Raw genomic sequence first — 7,392 nt, 5'->3', positions numbered from 1 at the left:
AAGATCAAACAGCTGAACGCATCTGGGAGGCTTCTGAATCCTCAGCTCTCTTCCGCTGATGGATCTGCTCTTCTTCCGGTGCCATGCCGTTGTTGTAACTGTCGCTTTGATGTATAGCTCAAAGCCAGAATTCCCAAGGCCTCCTGCTTTGCTCTGGTGGCCCAAAATTGCGCTGGCTATTCTGGCCTCTTCTGGTCCCATCGGAATTTCACGATTGTTTTCTCAAATTCCTCACCCAGAACAGCTCAGATTCCGAGAAGCCCAGCGAGGAGCTTCAGGGAGGCCCCTGCTGTCGCTGGGCACCAGGAGCTCTGTGGGTCTTGAGGCCCAGAGCTGGCCCTGGGGGTTCTTTCGAGAGCAGTTAAAGGTCACTGTGGCCGGAGGGAAGTGAGCCGTGGCAGCTGGGCCCAGTCACAGGACCTTGAGGCCGTGATAAGGAACCTGGGTTTGTTGCCCGTGGGACGTTACTCCATGGTGGCTCTAGGTCCAGGCCAGGAGGAGGTCCTGTGCGTTGCACCTAGACCCCGGGACACAGTCAGGAGCCCACCGCCACCCTGAACCCCACCACCCCGCACCTGCACTCCACCCCTCCTTCTGGTCTCTGCTGTCACTTCTCTTCATCCCTGCTCCTGCCGGGTGGCCCCTACTCCCTGATAGAGGGCACAATGCTTACTGTTCCCTTGCTGCCCAAACCAATACCATGCGGCTGTGGCCCCGACAATTAAGTTGCATGGAAAGAGGGCCTTGGCCGAGGTAATCAAAGTTAGTGTCAGCTTGTTTGAAACTAAATTATCCCCCAGGCATGGTGGCACATGCCTGTATTCCCAGTTCTTGGGAGGCTGAGGCAGGAGGATCCCTATGAGTTCCAGGCCACCCTGGACTACATAGCGAGACCCTATCTCAAATAACCAAAATAAGGGGCTGGTGAGATGGCTCAGTGGTCTAAAGCACCTACTTGGAAGAAGCGTGGCAAAGCACAGGGACCGCGGTTCAATCCCCCAGCACCACATGCCAGCCAGCCCCGCCCCCTGGTGGGCTGAGCTGGCCACACACACACACACACACACACACACACACACACACACTAAATAAATGTAATAAAAAAAATCTGTTAAAAAAAATAAGTAAGATTATTCTATTTATTCACCTGGTGGCTGGATGTAATCATATGTGCCCAGAAGGCCTGAGGTGAGCACTTAGGAAACCTGCGCACGCCCCGCTTCATCCCCAGCATTGCAAACCAAAGCCAGAACCAAATGAAAAAGGAGAGCAGAAGGGAGTCAGTCCGATTTCCAGCATGGGAAGAACCCGGCTGCCATGGCCACATGAGAAGGAGGGGCCACATGGGACATGTGGAGGGGACATGGGTTTGACCGGTGACCAGCAAGCTTGGAAGTGGCCCCAGAGCCTGGGGTAACAGTGTCAGTGTCACCAGCCCCTTTGCTGTAGCCCAGTGTGGCCCTGAGCCCACAGCAGACTTCGGAGCAACCAGGCAGGTCTGGTTGCAGCTGCTGGGTCTAGTGCAGCAGGCCGGCCAACGGGCGCCGTCGCTGCTGTGCTCTGCCGGCCCATCTTCTTTGGCTCTGTGGATGGATGCTTTTTGAGACAGGATCTTGCTATGTGGCCAGCCTGGCCTCAAACTCCCAGTGATCCTCCCGCCTCAGCCTCCCAAGTGCTGGGATTATGGGCATGGGCACCACGTCCTCCTGTCCTCTTCAAAACCTCGGTCTTCTCCTTGGGTAGCAGTGTCCCCAGGCCACCGCTGTCCCTGCAACACTCGCCTCTCAGTGTCCTTGGCCGAGCCCCTGCCCCCTCCTCTGCCTCATTCTCCAGGCATGTGTCAAGGAAAGGACCTGAGCGGGCCCCATGCCAATGAGGGAAGGGGAGGTGGAGGCGGTGGACTGAGAAAAGACACAAGAGGCAAAATCCATGGGAGACATGGTTGTGTACATGTGGATACACCAGGACGGAGGCAACTTCCGGGCTCTGGTGTGGGCGATGGGACGGACGTGAGTGCCTGTGACTCGGAGGGGTAAATTCCATCTTTGTCACAGTGCAGGGAGGCAGTGAGGGACACTGGGCGAAGGCCACTGTGGGCAGCAGAACTTTGCATTTTGAGAGAAGGAAGTAGAGATATAAACTGGATGCTGTGAATGTGTTTTGGCTGATAAACCCGCAAGGCAGGAACACTGTGCGATGTGGGGTCCGGGGTCCCCCCAAGGATGGGGGAGAGATAGGGGACAGCCCACGGGACCAGAGGCACAGAAAGGTACCTGGAAAGCGGGTTGTCATGGAACAACAAGATGAGAAGTGGTTTTTCGAGGCAAAGGAAATGAGTGGCATCTCTGTGAGCCATGAAGAGGTCGGAGAAGATAAGGCTGAGGCGCGCGGGGCTGCAGTGTGAGGTCACAGGAACTTCACGGGGGGACTTTGAACTGCTGGAGTAGAGGCCCAGACGGAGGTGGTTTGGGTTGGGAGGAAGAGGTGAGGTCAGCCCGCATGGCTACTTGAGAAGCCGAGAAGATGGCAGGAAGGTGGCAAGCAAGGCCAGACCAGCCGCGACGCAGGGAGACCTTCTCTCAACACTGTAAGACTTCAAAAACAAGTTTTTTTTCTTTTTAAATTCAAAAGGGCCTGGGAATGTAGCCCCGTGCTCACTGGTTTCAATCCCCAGAAGGAGCTCGGATAAGAGAGGAGAAGGGATGGCCGGTGCTGAAGGGATGGCCCAGCCGTTCCGCGTGTTCTTGAGGTCTCCCTACGTGGCCACACTGGCCTCGAACTGTCCATCCTTCTGCCTCAACCTCCTGAATAGCTGGAATTCCAGGGGTGCACCACTGTGCCTGGCTCTCCTGGCTTCTTTACACCGTGAATATATTGGGAATGTAGCTTGGCCACTTGAGTCTCCCGCCTGCATCATTGGCTGTCTTGAGAAAAGCTCCCTTCTGTGCAGGAGCAACGTTTTTGTTGTTTCAGTGACTGACTGCCGTATGCTAGCAAAAGAGCCCTTCCTGGGGGTTCTGGGGCTCTGGACTCCTTCTCAGTGGCAGGGGTATGGTGGTGGGTGCTCATGGCATCTGGAAAGGGACTCTTGTTGTTGTTTGTTTTTTGGTACAGGGGATTGAACTCATGACCTTGCACTTGCCCGGCAGGCACGTAAGCCACTAAGCTGTCTCCCTGGCCCGGGAAGGGGGCTCTTCCTAGCACTCTTTTGGCTCTCTCCTGACTTTTCATTGCTTGTGGCTCATCATTCACTGCATCACCTCACCAGAGTCCCAGGGACCAAGCTTGGTGTGGAGGCATATGCGAGCCTGCAGCCCCAGCACTGGGGAGGCCGAGGCAGGAGGATCTCCACAAGAGACCTAGGCTGTGTAGTGAGCTCAAGGCCAACCTAGACCTCAGAGCAAGAGCCTGCCTCAAAAAAGCAACACAAGGGACTCTTTAGATCACTAGGAATTCTTGAGGGTTTTATTCTTTTTAAAGATTTTTTTTTTTTTTTTTTTTTTGTACCAGGACTTAAACTCAGAGCCTTGTGCTTGCCAAGCAGGCCCTGTGCCACTGAGCTACATCTCTGGCTTTTTAAAAAAAATTCTTTCAAAGGACAAATGGCCATCTTTTTTCTCATTTCCTGGTTTGAGATCTTTTTTTTTTTTTTTCCCTCTTTGATCATTGAGACAGAGTCTCGCTGTACAGTCCAGGCGGGGCTCGGACCCTCAGCAGTCCTGCCTTAGGCTCCTGAGGGCTGGGCTGGCAGCGGTGCACTACAACATCTGGCTTCTAATTTTTCTAACAAAAGTAAAGACAGTTAAAATGAACACAGGATCCAGCACGGGGGTGTTTTGGGTACGGTCATAATTATTTGAAATTGCTCAAAATTAAACACTGTGGCTTCTAAAGCCACCCATGAGAGGATGAAATGACAGCCTCTGGGGGCGAGGAGCCCTTGCAAACCACAAGTCTGACAAGCAACTGTGAGCAGAGCGCATCTCGAAGGCACAGGACTCAGTGGAGTAGGCAACAGTTTCTTAGAAGTGACAACAAAAGTACAAGCTACTGAAAGAAGAAAATGGATAAATTACACATCGCCAAACCTAAAAACTGGTGTATGAGGCCTGGCATGAGGGCTTAGTGGGAGAGAATGTACAAAACCCTGCAAGCGTGAGACCCAGGGCTGGAAAAAAAAAAAAAGAAAAGAAAAGAAAAAGAAAGCCTTTTGTATGTTAGAAACAAACCAACAAAAACCATCAAGAAAGTGAAAGCCAGGTGCAGTGGGGCCCACCTGGAATTCCAGTCCTGGGGAAGCTGAGGCAGGAGGGCCCCAGGAGTTCCGTGTCAGCTAGGCTACGTAGTAAGACTCTGTCTCAAAAGGAAAGAGGGAGAAAGATGAGGAGGAAGAGGACGAGGAAGAAGAGGAAGAAGCTAAACCTTATTAAATGGGAGAAACATTTACAAGTTAACTCTAGGGGCTATTGTGCAGAAGGTAGAAAGAACTCTTACAACTCAACTGTAAAGAAACAAGTAACCAACTAAGAAATAGGCAACAGATTTGAGTAGACTTAATGCAAATGAAAACTCACTGTGAAGGGAGATAACTCAGCAGCTTAAGTGCCTGCCTGGCAAGCGCAAGGTTCCAAGTTTGATCCCCAGTACTGAAAAAAAGAAAAGAAAAGAAAAGCACAATGAAATACCACTTCAGACTTGCTAAGACAGCCATCCTCATAAAAACCCTCAGGCATCTGGAACGATCGGAACCCTCCAACATTACTCATGAAAACTATAAGATGATAAGATGACGTGGCAGAAGCAGAAAACAGTTTGGCACTTCCTCAAAGTATTAAAAAAGCAGTTACCAAATGACCCAACAATTTTATTCCTTATATCTACTCAAAAGAAATGAAAACAATGGAGGGTTAACAACCTAAGTTTGCAGACCAAAATTAGAGAAAAAGGAGGGTCACAAGGAAAGCCAACATTTTGGCCCTAGCCTTCCAAGGTCACTTAAGACTCAGGACATATGAGAACTTGTACTGTAACGTCATGTAACTCGGTAGTGTCCCAAATTTTCTGATCAAGGAGATTATGGGGCCAAAGAGGAAAGTGATCGATGATGTGGAGTGTGCCTAAGGAGAGTCACATGGAGAGAAAACATTCTCTCTGGCTTTCACAGAGAGCACACATTGGCCAAGCAATGGCCGTGACTCATCCACATGCCTGACACTGACAAAGGTTCTACAATCTGAGGTACAGAATCTCAGGATAAATCCTGAGGGGATTTCACTGACCTTATCAGACCCAAAAGCTACAACTCTTGTTGCGTAGGTCCTGCTTTACCTTGGTCTTAACCATCCAGCAGAAAAGTATAAAAACGAAATATAAGAAGTAAAGCCATGCTGTTATGTTGACCTGTAGGAGACTCACGTCAACAATTTCTGACATTGCCAGTGAAGCAGAAGACCCAATACTATTATGGACCTGGACTCTTTTAGAATGTTTTGCTGAGTTTACACACCTATAATATTCAAATAACAAACTTAACAAAAAAAAAGGGGATACAGACGAATGTCCAGTTTGTATCTGTGTATTCAAAGTGGTTAGGATGGATATATAGTTACATTCTCCTAATGAATAGAGGGATTTGTTCTAATGGTGTTTGTAAATAGGATATCATGTCCACATCTTGTACAGCAATTAACCACTAGGAAGAATGTATGCAATGTGTTAGTTATTGAAACTGTCCTACCAATTTGGTTTGAAACTGTCTCATTGCTATTTGTTTCTCAATAAAATTATGGAAAAAATGAATAAAAATAAAGGGAAGCAACATGTTTAATAATATGCATATATAATATAAATATATGTAGTTTGTTATAAAAAAAGAAATGAAAACAAATGTTCACATAGAAACTTGTACACCAATCTTCATACCAGCATATTCATGATAACCAAAAAATGGAAGCAAGCTAAATGTCCAGTCAGTGATGAATGGATAAAATACGGTCTGTCACACGATGGAATATTACACAGTCAGGAAAATGAACGAAATACAGACATATGCTGTAGCATAGATGAACCTCAAAAACACTGCTAAGTGAAAGAATGCAGGCAGGCAGACAGACAGACACACACACACACACACACAATGTGTGATTCCACCAACACAAAAAATCAAGGTCAGTCTAATCTGTATATGGCATGTTTGTGACAGAAGCCGAATAAATGCGAGAAAGGGGTTTGATTGCGTATACAGGATAGAGTCCCTTGTAGACTGAGGAGAATGTAGGAAATTGGGTCCAGTAACAGTTACACCATGAACATGCTTGTATTGTGACTATTGTATACAGCACATGGGTGAGTTTTCGGATACCGAAATTGCCTTTGCCATTTACGTGTTAGGCGCTGCGGCAGCCGAAATCACCAGTCTGCTGGGCTCTGCCTGGACGGAAGCGTCAGAGGAGAACGCCCAGCAGGTTTCTCCGCTCGGGACCCGGCTGGCGCGCCTGCGCGCATGCGCAAGCGTCGCGGTTGCCTAGCAGCGCGGGCAGCATGGCGGCCGACACCCGGAGCGACAGCTGGAGCGGGGGCGGGGGCGCGCCGGGCACAGTGAGCGCGGCGGTGAACGAGCACCTGCGGGGCCTGTGTCTGCGCGAGTTCCCGTGCGGCGTCGGCAGCTGGGTGCGGCGCGGCGGGGCTGGGGTTGCTGCGAGGGCGTGGCCGAGGGCGGCTAGGAGCTGAGTGGCCCTGGGGTCTCCGTCCCGGGCTGGGTGGGGGATGGGCGTCCCCACCGCCAGCAGCTGGCGGATCCCAGCATTTGACAGGAGCCTGGTGGCACCAGGGAAACCGCGTGCCCGCCCTGGAGGCTCCAAGGGCGCTGTCAGCCAAGAGCTTGCCACTTGCTTAGTGAGCAGCTGCTGGCCGAGCGCTGGCCGTGTCCCGGGCTCCGGACTGGGCTTTCCGGTTCCACAGCTGTCTCTTGGGCTGGGGGTGCAGTTCAGTGGCCTGCTTGCCTGCCACGCGGAAGGTCCCGGGTTTGATCCCCAGCCCTGCCAAAACCCCCAAAACAAACTGCACAGAATCTGAGGCGCTGCGTCTCAGCAGTCCCTGGAGGAAGGGCAGGAGAGTGAATCCCGGGCCGAGCTCTCCCCTCCACCCCCGTCCCAGCCCTGCCGAGTTGCCTTGCAGCCTGGCCACGGAGCCCCCCGCCCGGCCCGGGCCCGCCCCATTGGCCTCGGGAGCCTCGGCTGGCAGTGCACGATCCTCACCAACCTCGTGTTCAAGGTGGACTGGCTCCGCCTTGGCGCCCAAGGTTCCCAGCTCGGGTCAGGCCCTGAGGGCAGGCGTCACCGGCCTTTGCCTCCTGGCTTCTCTCCCTTCCCTGTAGGCAGGCCGCATCAGGGG

The sequence above is a fragment of the Octodon degus genome, unplaced genomic scaffold, assembly GCF_000260255.1.
Source record: "Octodon degus isolate 3935 unplaced genomic scaffold, OctDeg1.0 scaffold00076, whole genome shotgun sequence".
NCBI lineage: Eukaryota > Metazoa > Chordata > Mammalia > Rodentia > Octodontidae > Octodon > Octodon degus.
This window is presented reverse-complemented; position numbering follows the sequence as displayed.